Below are 16,740 nucleotides of genomic sequence, written 5' to 3'. Positions count from 1 at the left end.
GAGGTATCAGACCTAAAAACCTAATGGGCCAGGCCCATTGTCCCATAGGCCCATGAATCGTGCAAACCAATCACAAACAACCAGGCAACATCTTCTGGAACATTCTTGAGCATCATACAGGACTTCATAGCATACTTGGCTTATCAACGACCAAGTTGGTCTAACTTGCACTATGATGGCGTAACAAGTGTATGGATGGCATAACAGGCATCAAGTGTGGCACAAGAACATCAAGATTGGAGCAACAACACCACCTTGGCGCAACAGGAACATACATGGCACAACAAGGCCATGCATGGAGCAAGAGCATACTCCATGGTTCAATAGGAGTACCCCATGGCGCAAGAGGGACCCTCATGGTGCAAGAGGAATCCGTCATGGGGAAAGAGGAAGCATAATGGCACAAGAAGGAATGCCCTTGGTGCATTAACATCCTTCTTAGCCCATCCCTTCAACATGTGGCGCAACAAGGTTCTCTTGTTGCTCCATATCACTCCCAAGTGCTCCAAAACTCTTCCAGATGCTCCAAAACCCTTTTGTATGATCCGTTCCTTTGGCACTTGATTCGTCCCTTTGTCAGATGATCCATTCCTTTCTCAGGTGATCTGTTCCTTTTTCAGATGATCCATTCCTTTCTCAGGTGATCCGTTCCTTTGTCAGATGATCCATTCCTTTCTCAGGTGATCCATTCCTTTGTCAAATGATCCATGAACCATAAGTGCTCCATCGAGTTCCAAGTGATCCAAATGCTCCATGAACATGATCCAAATGCTTGAGTCACATTTAACAATCTCCACCTTGACTTGAGCATCCTCTAAACTCCACCTCAAATAAGAACTTCCTCTCCTTTCCTGCCATTCGTCCCCAAAGGGACCTAACTCCTGCGAACATCAACCAAGTCCAAGAAAAGCTTAAACTTCTCCGTGGGTAACGACTTTGTCAACATATCTGCTCGGTTGACCTTGGTATCAATCTTCAGTATTGAAAACTTGTCTCCTTCAAGAATATCTCGAATGAAATTCAGCCTGATATCAATGTGCTTGTATTCTCATGATACACAAGGCTCTTTGCAAGACTCAAAGAACTTTGACTGCACTTTCAGACCAATACTATGAATAAACCCTTGCAACCATATCTCCTCCTTTATTCCTTCTGTCATGGGCATGTACTCGGATTCAGTTATAGACAATGCAACAATATCTTGTAATGTTGACTTCCAACTGATGGGACATCCAAATAAAGTGAATATGTAGCATGTCTGTGACCTGAGTTTCAACAAGTCATCAACATAATCAGCGCCAACATATCCCACCAAGTCACTCTTTCTATTTGCTCCATACACCAAGCAAACATCCATCGTTCCCTTCAAGTATCGCAAGATCCACTTTACAACTTCCCAATGAGTCTTCCATGGATTACTCATAAACCTGCTAACCACACTATCTGCATGAGCCAAATCAGGTCTAACACAGACCATAGCTTACATGATACTTCCAACAACACTTGAGTATGGAACCCTACTCATGTACTCCCTTTCTTTATTAGTAGTGGGTATAATGCTGATCATAATTGAAGGAATGCAGAACTTTCTCAATATAATTTTGTTAAACTGCCATGATCTTCTATCCCTTTGAATCTCCATCCCCAATATCTTCTTTGCTGCTCCCAAATCCTTCATCTTAAACTGATTCTTTAAGGTCGCCTTCAAGACATTTATTCCAGCCATGTCTTTAACTACGATGAACATATCATCAACATATAGCAACATATATATGTAAGAATTGATGAGTTTTGAGCATAACATACAATCCTATGTGTACATGCAACACTAATTGAAGATATACGTTTCCTTTAATTTAACATACAATAATGAACAAGAAGTTATAAACCCTAGATCTCTAGTGAATAATCGAAATTTATATAATAGGGGTTATAATACACACCTTTAAGATTGTTATTGTAAACAATCTTGAATCCTTTCTTGAAAGACCTTTGGTAGCAAGCGCCATAAGTGTCACGCATCAAATGGTTCACCAAAAAAACTCAAGCAACCAAGGAATACTATATATATATATAGAGAGAGCGATTAATAATAGAGAAATTTTAGCCCTTAGGATCTTAGAGGAGTCATAGCCGAAATTTAAGCCTAAGGATGGTTTATATAGGTGTTAGGAAGGTATTGGATAAGGCTGGTATATCTGAGATAACCCTAATCCCTTAAGTTCCTCCCTAAGGCATCCAAGGAACCCTTAGAGCCAAAGGAAACCCTAGGAGCATCTAGAATTCGTTCCCCCTACTATAAGGAGGTTCTATAATTGCCTAATGCTCGACTATTGAACATTGTCACCTTTAGTCCCTACAGTTTTAATTAATTCCTTTAATCCCAAAATTAATTCCAAACTAATTTCTGATTAAATATTAATTAAACAATATGATTTCTAATTAATATATTATTTCCATAATACATTAATAAATCATTTATTTTGATTTCTAATTAATTTATTAACCAAGCAATAATTTAATAAATCATTCTTTTCTCTTTAAAAGTTATCCTATTCAATTGCCAGATTTGAAGGCAACCTAAAAGGACTGTGCTACCATCAATTCAATTATATACCAAGTATAGTTATGGGATTAGACACCTAATCCAACAGTCTCCCGCTTGGATAAGTCTAATAACTGTAGTTCCAAGTATAACCTCAAAAATCGATTAGCAATTTGTAGCCACCAAAATCCGATGTTGAACTCTGACCCAGCTAGTTACGTGTCCTTAGATAAGTGATCAAATATTCCTCCTTTTTACAAGATATCATATGGATATGAGACACGGATTATAATTAATCTCTATATCTAATATTTGTTTCCCCGATTTCTAATTTATGACAACTGATATCAGACTACCAACTGAAGACATCAATGCACTCTAGGCTTGGCTAAGCGCTTTAGATGTCATCATTAAATCATCGAGGGGCCCACATATATCTCTTTCTCCCATTTAGGGCATAAGGAACATATAAACTTTGACTCATACACTTGCGTTATTCACTCATCAAATCACGTACAACAATATGTTTTATAACATCAAGTTACTGACATGTTTACGTATTATCAATGCAAAAATGGCTCGTAAACAACAACTCATATATCTCCGTTTCAAGAATATAAGATATTATCGTCTCAAAATTACTTGTGATAAAACCCATGAAGTAATTCTCTAAGCGTGGGTTTATCCAACACTCAAAATCCCCATTTCCATGTACTCATGGACACTAAAACAAAACCATTGCTATGTCTAATCTCCATAGACAATCTACATTTTTCTTCATGATAGTCTTAATTGAGTACATACTTCCAAAAGTATGATCAACTGTGGATGTTTGAATAATCCAATTATTCGGGAAGTAAAACATGCAAAAGTGAAACACAATAATAACCTAATTAACTATAGTCTCAAAACTATTGAATATAAATAAAACACTTATTATTTAATCACCATATTAGTTATAGTTAGACTTTATTAATTGTATAATGTTTCAATTAATCAACTAAATACTTGAATTAAACATTAGTCATGCCATGTTCTAAACATGCATACTATGTTTCTCTATGGTCCTTCCTTTGTGAACAAATAAATTGGACATAATTCTAATGATGCTCATATCACAATTCCAAATCCTTATTAAAAATGTAAGAATTCCAAATTCTTGTCACCACTAAAATGTGTTAGTGTATAACCTTTCATGCAATGTCCTTTTATGATGACGTGGTGTCAAAGTCACTAAGACTTAGCCAACGATGTCACAAAATTCTCCATTGAAACTTTGTCACTAAAACAATTTCATGGTAATGAAGTATCAAATTCAAGGTAACTCCTTGAACACCTTCTTTGTGTTAAGGTTTTTAACTCATATGTGGATTCTAATCATCAACTCCCATTATGGAAACATTTCCATATTCCCATGTGACTATCAATTCTGATCAAGAATTATCCTAATTTGAAACATGTCAATAGTCCTTCCAAATTTATATTTGGAACTGTCCACAATCAACCAATCTTCATGTAAACCTTAGACTGTTCTTCACAGTTGTTTAGCAACTTTAGTCATATCCTGTTCTTGTCCCTTTTTCCTTCTCAATGCCATAGGCATTTGGAAAAATCAGAACAAGTGGATATTATATAGCATATGTAATCAATCCCATATCCGAAGTATATGGGACCCGATACATAATGTCTTACATAAAGACTTGACAGTCTCTTTCTATAATATTTCCATATATCGAATTTCCTATGTTGAATCATTTCACCATGCTATTCATATATGTTCATGACTAAGTTCCATTAAAATCCTTCAATCTAAACTTTTAGATTTGAAATGAAGTATGAGTGTCTTCTCCCCTAAATCCTTTTGTAGCGAAACAATTCCCAAACTTTGATATTTGCAAATTTGAAATCTTTGTTTCCTACAACTAGTATTGCCAACTTGCAACACTTAGCATAACAATTATGCTGCTACTAGCATAACAATTATACTCTTGCTGGCAAAAAAATTATGCTCCCACTAGCTTTGACATGTATCCAGAAATCAACTGGACTTCTAGAAATCAATACTATTGAATTTCTTACTAAAGTGTAGATTTTTGATACATGATGCTTTGATAAGTCTTCATCTAGACTTATAAAGCTCATACACCTATATTAGATAGTATATGTGTGTGTGTCTGTTTAAACCATTTCAGAACTTATAGTTATAAGTCCTGAACGTTCAAACCATTTCTTGCGATTTCTCACAATTTGAACTATGAAAAGGGATGCCGTAATCATATGTGAATTCGAGAACGCAATCATCACAACTGCTAACCATAATGATACTAATCGGATTTACAATGTACTAGCGAAAGTGTTTCCTCATCATCATTTTAATGAATTAGAGCGAAACCTTTTGCCACCTAGATTTTATGGTGTATGTGTTCCCATCCATGTGAATTTTTTATTTCCATCCTACAATCATAAGATAAGGTTGAGGACAAAACCAAAATCAAATTTAGTTTTCCTTTCATGGACTGAAATTTGCTTATTCTTAATTTCTCGCCTTCTAGTAACACAAGGGCCTACCAATGCTTCCAAGTCGTCAAGCAACTCATTTATATTCATCAATGTACTATCACTGGACAACATGCTTTGCCTTTTGCAGTCAAATTTGAACCATAGAACTCATAAGCTTTGCCAACTCAACTGGAAGGTTCAAAGAAACAAGAACGTGTCAACTCAATTGGTTATTAACCTCAGGTCGTGTGCTAGTGATAACTAAAAGGTTTATTCTTGTTTGACTCTTGAAACTCTTCAAGACCAATAAGACTCCCACTGACTTCTTGACATATAAGTTTCTCTCTCAAGGAACAATACTTGACAATCTAAAACAAATATTCAAAAGTTAGAGTGGATTTTCGACAAGAAAACACTTCATTGAATTGGTTTTAGTTTATCCTTTGTTTTAACCAAAACATCACAACTATCATTTCTAAATGTGCTAGAGTAAGAAAACAATATTACTCCACATTTCATGAGATGTTATAAACCTACTTAATTTGAAATAAGCTTCAAGATACGATTTGAAGTAACTAGAGTATGATTCTAAAACTTGATTTGATACGAAGTATGACTCAACTCTGGATTAAACCATTTTACCAATATCTGATTCTTCTTCTTAGTCAAACAATTTCACTAAGACATTCTTTGAGGATCAATTGTGATATAGTCGCATAACCATTAAGATGATCATAAAACCTGATACTAAATTACTATCCTTTCCTTTTAGATTGGAGAAAGTTTCATCTTTTTGCTTAATAGATTCTTCATATTTGTTCTGCTACTCTTTGAATCTTTTCAAAGGTGTTAGAATTATGCGTAATCTTGTAAACACAACCATGTTCACTGCAACATCTATAAACCATGACAAATAGAGTTATCGTTCTTTGTGGTGGATCTAAATAGTCCACATCAATGTGTACTAGATCCTTTATTCCTTCACTTGACTCATATAAACATGTGATCAACGAATTAGTTATAATCGTCCAATGATCAAGATTCTCATACATCACATAATTTGAATTGTATGACTCCAAGTTTCTATCCAACTAAAATTTGGGTGATGAGAATTCCTTTTCACTTGGTTGATTATGACATTTCCACAAATGATACAACTAAGAATCAAATCTACATTTAACATTGCTAATAATAGAAATATAACCACACATTTTCATAATTGCATTTGTAAGGAAACATAAAGTAAACCAGACAAAAATTGATGATGAGCAGAAAAAATTTTGTCCTTACCATACGAATATATGAAAACTATGTTTCTAGATATTTCCTAAGCAATCTATCATAACTCCTAAGCAGCAGTTCAAAAAATCTGATCATCGAACTATGCGATAGAAATTCATCTCTCACGATCAGATTCAGTTTACTCTTCTTAAGCTTCCTTCTGCCTCTTAGATTCTTCAAAACATCAAAATGTAACTATCAAATCATGTATTAAGAATCTATAAGTAGGAACTTAATAAAGTAATTGAGTTATATAGTGGATGTACCTGAAATAGAGTCATACAACTTGCCTTTACTATCCCTACGATCTTTCAGGTAGTTTGGGCAGCTTCGCATCCAATTCCCCTTCGATTGGCAATAGAAACACATGGACATTTCGGATTAGCACATGGAACTATCTCAGAATTACCCTTTCTCTTTATTATATGGAAAATCGGTTTCACCTTGGCTGACCTCTTTCCATTGGGAAGAGAAACCTTTTCTGGACTACCAATGTTGCCATTGTCAATGTCCATGGAAATTTTGGAGAGAGATCCTTCAAATATTTTTGCTTGACTTGTGCTTCATAAGCATTTCTGCTTCAGCAGCAATCAACACATATGTTAGATCAATTTGGGTCACGTCGTGGTCCCTTATATAGTAGTCTTTAATGAACTGACTACATGATTCAGGAAGCGAAACTAGAACCAAGTCAATGGCCAGCTCCCTTGGGAAAACGACACCAAACATCCCCAATCTGTCAATGTACGATTTCATTTTCAGAACATGCACACATGCAGACTTTCCATCTTGATGTTTACATGCCAATAGGGCTTGAGTAGTTTCGTACTTTTCAACTTGAAGAAGCCATGACTTTGGGAGAGTCACTGGAGGGGTTGGTGGAAAATTTGGAGAAGCATGATTTCTAGTTTCACCATTTCTTAAAGAAAGGAAAATTCTTGCACCTTGATCAACATGTGGAAGTTCATCTTTAGATAGAGAAGTAAAAACATTTCTAGAAGAACGAGGAATACCATTGTTGTTTGAACTTGACATATAAAGGGAGAATAGAGAATTCAATTTAGTTGATTTTAATCCATAATTATTAACCCAAAAATTTAAATTAAGGCTAGGATCCATATTTTCGATTTGAATTATGAAGAGGGATGCCGTAATGGAATTCGAATCTATTTTAGGTAGGTAAGGCATTTACCAATTTCAATCTTATGAAACTCCTAGATCTTTTTATATTCATTGAACTATTCATTGGCATGTTTAATCTCGATTATGCTATCACTTTGTAACTGGGATGCCAAGGATCACAAACGAGATGTGAATAACATTGCAAATTAGCTTGGTACTCTTGACGTCATTTATCATATGAAATTAACGTGTCGGTTAACCACACACGCTCCATTAATTCAATGATAATTTACGAGACACCCATTGCCAACAATATTAGCCCCATATTAGTGTGTCGGTTAACCACATACGCTCCACTGATGACTAACAAGGTGCAATGTGCAATTTCATGGGTTAGCATCAAATTCACATTTTCCTAAAGTAACTAACACTACTAGAAAATGGACCTTTAATGATACGCTTTTTATGACACGCACTGATTAATGATACGCAAAAGGACGTGCCCTAAAAATAATGTTAGATCTTTAGAAATTTAAAGAATTTTGGACGCGCATTTTTGCGTGCCTAGAATTAGTGTCTCACAAAAAAAACACAGAGGGTGCTTATCTTAAAGGCGTGCCATCTAGAAATATCACTTTATAATTTTATAAACGCGCTCTTCAGCAACTAGCAGCGGGAAAAAGGAAATAAAAAAAATTAGAAAACCCGCCTTCCTTCCTTGTTTCCCCTCTTTAGCTATGGGTGTGTTCTTTGACCACAAAAAACTTCTCCGGTCTTCCTCCGCCTTCCTACTTCTAGTGTTGCTTGCTTCTTTCTCTTGCACTCCGACCGTCTCCATCGATTCTTCCCCATTCATTGACATCGATCAAGGCTCATTTACTTCTACCCACTGGAACCACTATATCTCCCACTCGATGTTGAAATTGTCAGAAAAAGCCCTAATTCAGTATTATACTCTCAAGTCTCAATATTAGAATGCAAATATTGATTCTCGTTTGTTTCTTATTCCCCACAGATAAATCGAAAAAGGGGAATTAGAATGACGACGAAGGTAGCGGGAGTTTTGGTCCGGTGGTCGTGGTTCATCTATCGAGAAAGGAAGATGGGAACGCAAGCAGCCATGGTGGCTCGATGATGGAAATCAATCGATAAAGGGGAAGCACCTCTGGTGCGGGATCGATTTGACAAAAGGAGAAGGGAGAAGTAGAGACGCTTCTCTTGTCTGCCGTAGCTTAGGGGGGGGTGCTCCGGCGGTCTCCTTGGCTGTTCTTCCTTGTCGCCAGCAGATTACATGTAGGGAGGGGACTTAACTAGTCCGATGGAGAAGGACAAGTAGCGATTGGTAGATCGGGACGATCAATCTATTCATGAGGAGGAGGAGGAAATTATCGGTTCCCAGTGAGCCTTCCTTGGCTTCTTAGACTCCGTCATCGGTAGAAATCGGGGTAAACGAGTCGGGTTCTTGTCTGATTTCGATGAAATAAATGGAGTGAGGAAAGGTTTGGGTGGAGGTCTGATCGATGAAAACAGTGGGAGCCTCTTGGTCTCGCTGGATGCTACTACATCTCCAGTGGTCGTTAAGAACGAAGGGGAGGACCTTTGGGGTTTGGATAGATCGAAGGAAGAAGAATGAAGCTGTGGTGGTCTTTGGTGATTGAAGGTAAACGGATGGGGTTTTCTTGAACCTCACAGGTCGTATTCTTTCATAGATTTAATGCTTTCCATGAATCTTTTTTGCTTGCCCTGTTTGCACTTTAAATTAGGCTTTATGTAAAATTGCAATATTCGTTTATTTGTTGATGAGATTTAGGGTTTTAATCGTGTTGTTATTAGGGGTTGTTTTTACTTGTGTTATATGATCCCCTTTAACTAAGTCTAGAAAGTTTATTTTCATTCTTCGGATTCATGTTGTTTTAAAGAAAATTGAACTCTTCACCTTGTCTGCGTAAGCTAAGCATACACAGAGATGTCCTGTATATATCTTAATTGTGTTGACTTCAGGGGTTATATGGTTTTTTTACTTGTATTATATGATTCCCATTAACTAAGTGTAGAGAGTTGATTATTGTTTCTTCAGATTCGTGTTCCCTTAAAGAAAACAATGATCTGTTCACATTGTCTGCTACTCTGCTTAGGCTGAATAGACATGTAGATGACCATGTATGGTCCAAATTCACTTCAATTCATGTTGAATTGCAAATTTGATTTGTAGATGAGATTTAGGGTTTAAAGCTTGTTATTTTAAGGGGTTATCTGGATATTTTTACCTGTTATATGATCCCCTTTAAAAAGTGTAGAAAATTGATTGTGCATTCTATAGATTCATATACCTTTAAAGAAAAATGATCTATTCACCTTGTCTCCTTAGGCTAAGCAGTAGTCAAGTCTGTACATTTTCTTTAAATATACATTTATATTACATGTTTTCATTTGCAGGCCTTTGAAAAGTTTACCAGACCTATGATTGGTAGGAAAGAGCTGCTCAAGAACACGCTTAAAAAAGCTACAAATGCATGGAAGTTGATTGTTAATCTTCAACTATCTGGTAATCTTTACTTTAATGAAGCAAAGATGACTATTTTCTGATATCACACTTTCACCATTTTCACTTGGCTATGCACTTTTCGTTAATCTCAGAAGAAGAAGCCAAATGGTTGCGATTTTATATTGATGAGCCTACTTATACTGATCTTCACTGGGTAATTTCTTGTCCTTCCCAACTCCCAAGTCTTAGTTATGAACATGCTTATGGATGTTTGTTTGGAGATTTTCATTTTCTTATCAACCACAAGTGATAACTTTGCACATACGATGGAATGGATCTATGTCCCTTCTGAAACTATATAGATGATTACTTTTATCTTCAATGATTAACAAAAAGATTGTGCTCTATGATTTCCTAGGGATTGTTCATCCCGGCCATAGAAGGACAAGGCACTGAGGAACAAAAACAGAAATGGTTGTCATTGGCCCAAAAGATGCAAATTATTGGTTGTTATGCACAAACATAACTTGGTCATGGATCCAATGTTCAAGGTCTTGAAACAACTGCAACATTTGATCCCCAAACGGACGAGTTTGTCCTTCACAGTCCTACTTTAACTTCAAGCAAAGTAAGTAACATGAAATGGACTGTTCTTATATAAAGATCCCCCCTTTTCTCTTTGTTTTTCTACTTTTTGATATTTTTTCTTATTTTCTAATTCAACTTTGTTTCCACTCTCTTAATCTTTTCTTTCGTGGTGGCCTGGTGGATTGGGGAAAGTGTCAAGATCTCATCTACAACACCACTAATAATATTCAAAGGCTGACTATCCATTAATATTTTGGCCCTGGTGATAAGTTGCTTGTTCCATCTTTAGCTGTTGCTACAAGGGCAGGGAAATCAAAGGTAATCTGAAATTCGGCTATAAGTTTAATGAATCTTTATTTAATTGGAATTGATTTTAATTTTTACATTTTGTGGTTGATTTTTGGATCACCAGTTTATTATAGGGGATGGAACAAACATGTATGATTTCACTTATGTTGAGAATGTTGCACATGCTTATGTATGTGCTGAAAGAGCTCTACTTTAGATGGATCCGCATCAAAGGGAGCTGTAGGAGAGGTAATTTAAATAAACCTTTTCAATTTTACTTGAGATAATATATGAAGTTTTTATTATTTTTTAATTTTTCAGGCTTACTTTATAACGAATATGGAAGCAATACAATTCTTGTAGGGCTTGGGTATGAAATGTATATTCTTCTTATTGGTTTGTTTTCATGGAAAGATTAAGCTCCACTTTGTCTTTATTTCTTATTTTATGTAGTTTGCAGGCCAAGAATCAAGATTCATGCATCTGTGATGATGCCTATTGCAAAAATGGTGGAACGTACTTACTTTGTCTGTTAAATCAAACATCTGCCTCAGCACCACCATGTACATGTGTACAAAGGTAACTTAATTAGTTTTGTAAATTGTAATTTAGCTTTATCTATCCTTCCTATAGATATAGACTTTTTATGATAATTTAGCTACATGGTCATTGTTTCTAGCATTTGACATGGTTTGATGTGTGATTTTGCCATTATGCAGCTTGTGAAGGGGCAGAATTGATTTTCCATATGGCTGCACCTGATTCCTCCATTAATAACTACCAGCTGCATCATTCAATCAATGTTGAAGTTAAAAAGAAAGATAATAAACAAAGTTAGTTAATTTCTAAGAGAGTATTAACTTTTGTTTTTGGATTTACAGGTACTAAGAACATAATTGATGCTTGTACTAAACTTAGTGTGAAGAGGCTTATCCATACAAGTTCTCCTAGTGTAGTTTTTGATGGGATACATGAAATACATAATGGAGAAGAATCATTGCCATAACCTTCTAAGCATAATGATTCATATTCTGAAACTAAAGTTGAGGGAGAGGCACTAGTTATCAAGGCCAATGGGGTTTATGGTCTTTTAACATGTTGCATTCGTCCTAGTAGTATTTTTTGCCCTGGTGATAAGTTACTTGTTCCCTCTGTAGTTGCTGCAGCAAGGGCAGGGGAATCAAAGGTAATCTGAAATTCGATTGTATAAGTTTTTAATGAATCTCTATTTAATTGAAACTGATTTTAATTTTTACATTCTTTGGTTGATTTTTGGATTACCAGTTTATTATAGGAGATGGAACAAACATGTATGATTTCACATATGTTGAGAATGTTGCACATGCTCATGTATGTGCTGAAAGAGCTCTAGCTTCAGATGGATCTGCCTCAAAGAGAGCTGCAGGAGAGGTAATTTAAATAAACCTTCTCAATTTTACTTGAGACAATATAATATATGGAGTTTTTATAATTTTTTAAAATTTCAGGCTTACTTTATAACGAATATGGAACCAATAAAATTTTGGGAGTTCATGTCACTTATTCTTGTTAGGCTTGGGTTTGAATGGTATATTCTTGATTTTTGGTTTGTTTTCATGGTAAGATTAAAGCTCCACTTTGTCTTTATTTCTGATTTTATGTAGTTTGCAGGCCAAGAATCAAGATTCCTGCATCTATTGCAAAATTGGTGGAACGTACTTACTCTGTCTGTTAAATCCAACATCTGCCTCAGCACCACCATGTACATGTGCCATCCTCTTTTAGTTAACAACCCTACAATCACTGAAATTAGATTGAACCAGTGAATTTGAATCATATCTTAACAGGGAAGGAAATTGAATCAGATATTAGTTAATAGTATTTTCAAGATAATCACTATTCAAATTTCAACCATTAAATGTTCGTATATTCCAATTGTTGCTTGCGCTTTCTGGAGTAATGCTTGTCGTGCTATCTGTTATCCCTTTTCTTGTTTTTCCTTACAAAAATTGTGTATTACAGCAATATTGCCTTACAACAACTGTCTTATACAAAATTTTCCTTACAGTAATTTTGTGTTACTGTGTTATAGCAAATTTGCATATCCATTTTTCTCTTTGCGCTGCATTTCTTACAAGGGACATGACTGTGGACTGGACAAGCTTTCATGACTAACATAATTAATTTCATGCAATATTGTGTTATTGTGTTATAGCAATTTATGCAATGATGAATTGATGATAACTTATTTTGATTATACTCTCCAGGTATTATGGGAGCCTTTCCTTGAACCCTGGAAGTTCCAAGTAAGCTTAAGAAGAAAGCAAGGAAAAAGTGCCCTTCAAAACAGCCCAGTCATGACAGATGTTCATCTCGAGTCAACAATGAATCTCAATATCAATGTTACAGAATCCTTGATTGAGGTTGCTTTCAGAACACTTGTAATGGTATACTTCTTCAGAAAGTTGATAACATGACTTATGTTCGTGATAAAATCATCTGGATGTACAAACAAGCAAATAATCTAGATTTCAAGTATTCCAGCACCTTGAAAATTATTACATTGCTATGTTTCACATTTAACCCTGTTTTCTAATATTTTTTTGGTTGAACATGTTATTCCTCAAATTTTAACATATTCTTGAATTGTGACTCACCCCTGCAGCTTTCTGAATGCAGGCTTATTTTGGTGCTAGATTAAGTGGAGTTCTGGCTTGGTGTGTGTGAGTGGGAAGGAACCAACCCAATGCCCCCGGAGTTCTGGCACCTTCCATCTTTACTTCCTATGTATCCAGGTTAATCTACTTGTATTAATTCATGTCTCAAAGTGTGTATTCCAATATCAGGTATCATGATTTGTGTATTTATAAAATTTTGAAATAGGGTCTTGTTCAATGCTTTAGCTGTGTTTGCTCTAAGGGAGATCAACTTATCAAAAGTAATTTACAACCCTTTCTCTGTAAATGATGTTGTGATTGTGGGAGAGGTGTTGTGTTTTTCTCTGTTGCTAGGTAACCTTCTCAACAACAACATTTTACTTAAGCAGGTGAGTAATCAAGATTAAGGGAGACTTGTAATCATGTTTGACATTCCTTTCCAGTAAGAAACAAAGTTGCATGACTATTTGTTACTTTTATAGGAATGTATAACCCATGTTAGCAATGTATTATTTTTGTTTAACATTTGAATGATTCTTTATATGACATTATAATTTGTGCAATTTATTTTATTTTTTGAGTATGAAATTTTATTTTATATTATGCAATGGATTGTATTTTTGTATATGGCATTTTATTTCTATTATGAGAAATTAAATGAAAATTTAATTTAAAAATTAATAAATATATAAATTTATTTTTTTAAACATTTAAATTTACGATACGCAAAAATCTGTGTCATCTTCATTTATGACATGGCCTTTCTTGACAGGGGCTTTCTTGATACGCATTGCGTGTCATTAATACGCGCGTCGTAGGGTTACGACACGCGAATGCGTGTCGTCTTCCTTTATGACAAGGCCTTCCTTGATACGCATTGCGTGTCGTAAACGCGCGTCGTAATTGCGTGTCGTAAATGAGCGTCGTCTATAGACGACGCACAAAAGCGCGTCGTCTCTCTTTATGACAGGGCCTTCCTTGACACGCATTTGCGCGTCGTCTGAGCCTTTTACGACGCGCAATGAGGGTCGTAAAAGGCTGTTTTTCTAGTAGTGTAAGAGTGGGATTTTATAAAATAGTTTAGTTACTTTATCTCACTATACTTTTAATGAAGTTATGTCATATCAAACCCGTTCGGCTAGCGACACTCCACCATACAAGAGACGGTGGGTAAGAATGGATACCCGATGGCGATCATTTTACAGGACGTTTCCTTAAACTTTCCTTATAGTATGGCTTCGTGAATGAGGCGTACTAGCGGTTCGACTGACTTTTCTTATACGTATATATTAAACTATTAATTATACATATAGTATAAGGTGAATTTTAAACATTTTAAAATTTAAAGTGTTTAATCTTTTAATAAATTAAACTTTTAATTTAATTAAATTTAAACCATATATGGATTTATTAATTATCCTTTAATTAATCATTTAATTAAATTATTAACAAAATCCATAAGAATGTAACTTAGGGTTTATATTTTAAATTTCAAAAATTAAACCTTTTAATTTAAATTTCAAACAACCCTAAAATTAACTTTAATTAATAATCAAATTAATTATTTAGTAACCAATTATGAATACATTAATTATCCTTTAATTAAGCAATTAGTTAAATTATTAATCATATCCATAAGGATAATTATAATCAAATGAAATCAACATTATCCAATTCATAATTATCATGTTAGGTTATATTAAACTATCTAATATTACCAAAAATTCGGATTATGGCAGATTTATTAAAAGATAATTACCAAATATTAACCAAATAAATCAAGTTAGGCAAAAAAAATCCAAAATCAGGATCTGACGCACAAACTCGCTGAGTTGTAGTCCAACACGTCGAGTCCGAAGAACCAACTCGACAAGTTCAAAGAACAGAATGACGATTAAGTTTTCTCCTCCTTGTTCAAGTTCATATTAGTATCAATTCAATAGAAAACTAAACATAGGCTTTGATACCGCTTATGGGTTTTGAGCATAAAATACAATCTTATGTGTGCATGCAACCCTAATTGAAGATCTACATTTTCTATAATTGAACATACAATAATGAACAACAAGGTATAAACCCTATATACCTGGTATATAATCGAAAATCATATAATAAAGGTTATAATACATACCTTCAAGATTGTTATTGTAAACAATCTTGAATCCTTGCTTGAAAGACCTTTGGTAGCAAGTGCCATAAGTGTCGCACCTCTAATGGTTCACAAATAAACTCAAGCAACCAAGTAATACTATAGAGAGAGTAATAATATAGAAATCTCGGCCCTTATGCTCTTATAGGATTCATAGCCAAAATTTAACCCTAAGGAGGGTTTATATAGATGTTAGGAAAGTATTGGATAAGGCATGTATATCCAAGATAACCCTAATCCCATAACTTCCTCCCTAAGGTATCCAAGGTACCATTAGAGTCCAAGGAAACCCTATGAGCATCTAGAATTCGTTCCCCCTACTATAGGGAGATTCTAGAATTGCCCAATGCTCAACTATTAAACATCGACACCTTTTGTCCTTGCATTTTTAATTAATTCCTTTAATCCCAAAATTAATTCCAAACTAATTTTAGATTAAATATTAATTAAAGAATATGATTTCTAATTAATATATGATTTCCATAATACGTTAATAAATCATTTATTTTGATTTCTAATTAATTTATTAACCAAGTAATAAATTAATAAATCATTCTTCTCTCTCTAAAAGTTATCCTATTCAATTTCCAGGTTTGATGACAACCCAAAAGGATTGTGCTACCATCAATTCAAGTATATACCAATTGTAGTTATGGGCTTAGACATCTAATCTAACAGGAATCTGGTGAAAATTCCTTTGAGTAAACACAATTGTCAAACTGGTTCCGAATGTAGCCATTCGAGATCATGAATGAATCAAATCTCTTGTACCATTGTCTGGGAGACTGCTTCAACCTATATAGGGATTTATTCAGCAAACATACATGATCCTTCTTAGAATCAAGGAACCCTTCTGGCCGACACATATAAATCTTCTCTTCTAAGTTCCAATGAAGAAATGCAGTTTTCACATCAAGCTGTTGAAGCTCTAGTTCAAATGCACTCACCATGGCCAAAAACTTGAATCGTCTTTTTCTTCATGACCGGTGAGAACACCTCGTGATAATCAATTCCTTTTTTATGAGAAAACCCTGTTACCACCAATCTTGCCTTGAACCTAGCTGGTTCAACTCCTGGTATCCCTTATTTCTTCTTAAAGATCCATTTGCTTCCCACTGGCTTCACTCCCTTTGTAATGGAACGAGAA

At 35.0% G+C, this 16,740-nt stretch overlaps 1 pseudogene; it reads left to right on the top strand.

Moving 5' to 3' along the window:
• Nucleotides 1-11,538: 11,538 nt before the first annotated feature.
• LOC111885475 (3beta-hydroxysteroid-dehydrogenase/decarboxylase-like) lies at nt 11,539-12,823 on the top strand (annotated as a pseudogene).
• Nucleotides 12,824-16,740: the final 3,917 nt, after the last annotated feature.

The sequence above is a fragment of the Lactuca sativa genome, chromosome 8 (assembly GCF_002870075.4).
Source record: "Lactuca sativa cultivar Salinas chromosome 8, Lsat_Salinas_v11, whole genome shotgun sequence".
NCBI lineage: Eukaryota > Viridiplantae > Streptophyta > Magnoliopsida > Asterales > Asteraceae > Lactuca > Lactuca sativa.
This window is presented reverse-complemented; position numbering and strand designations above follow the sequence as displayed.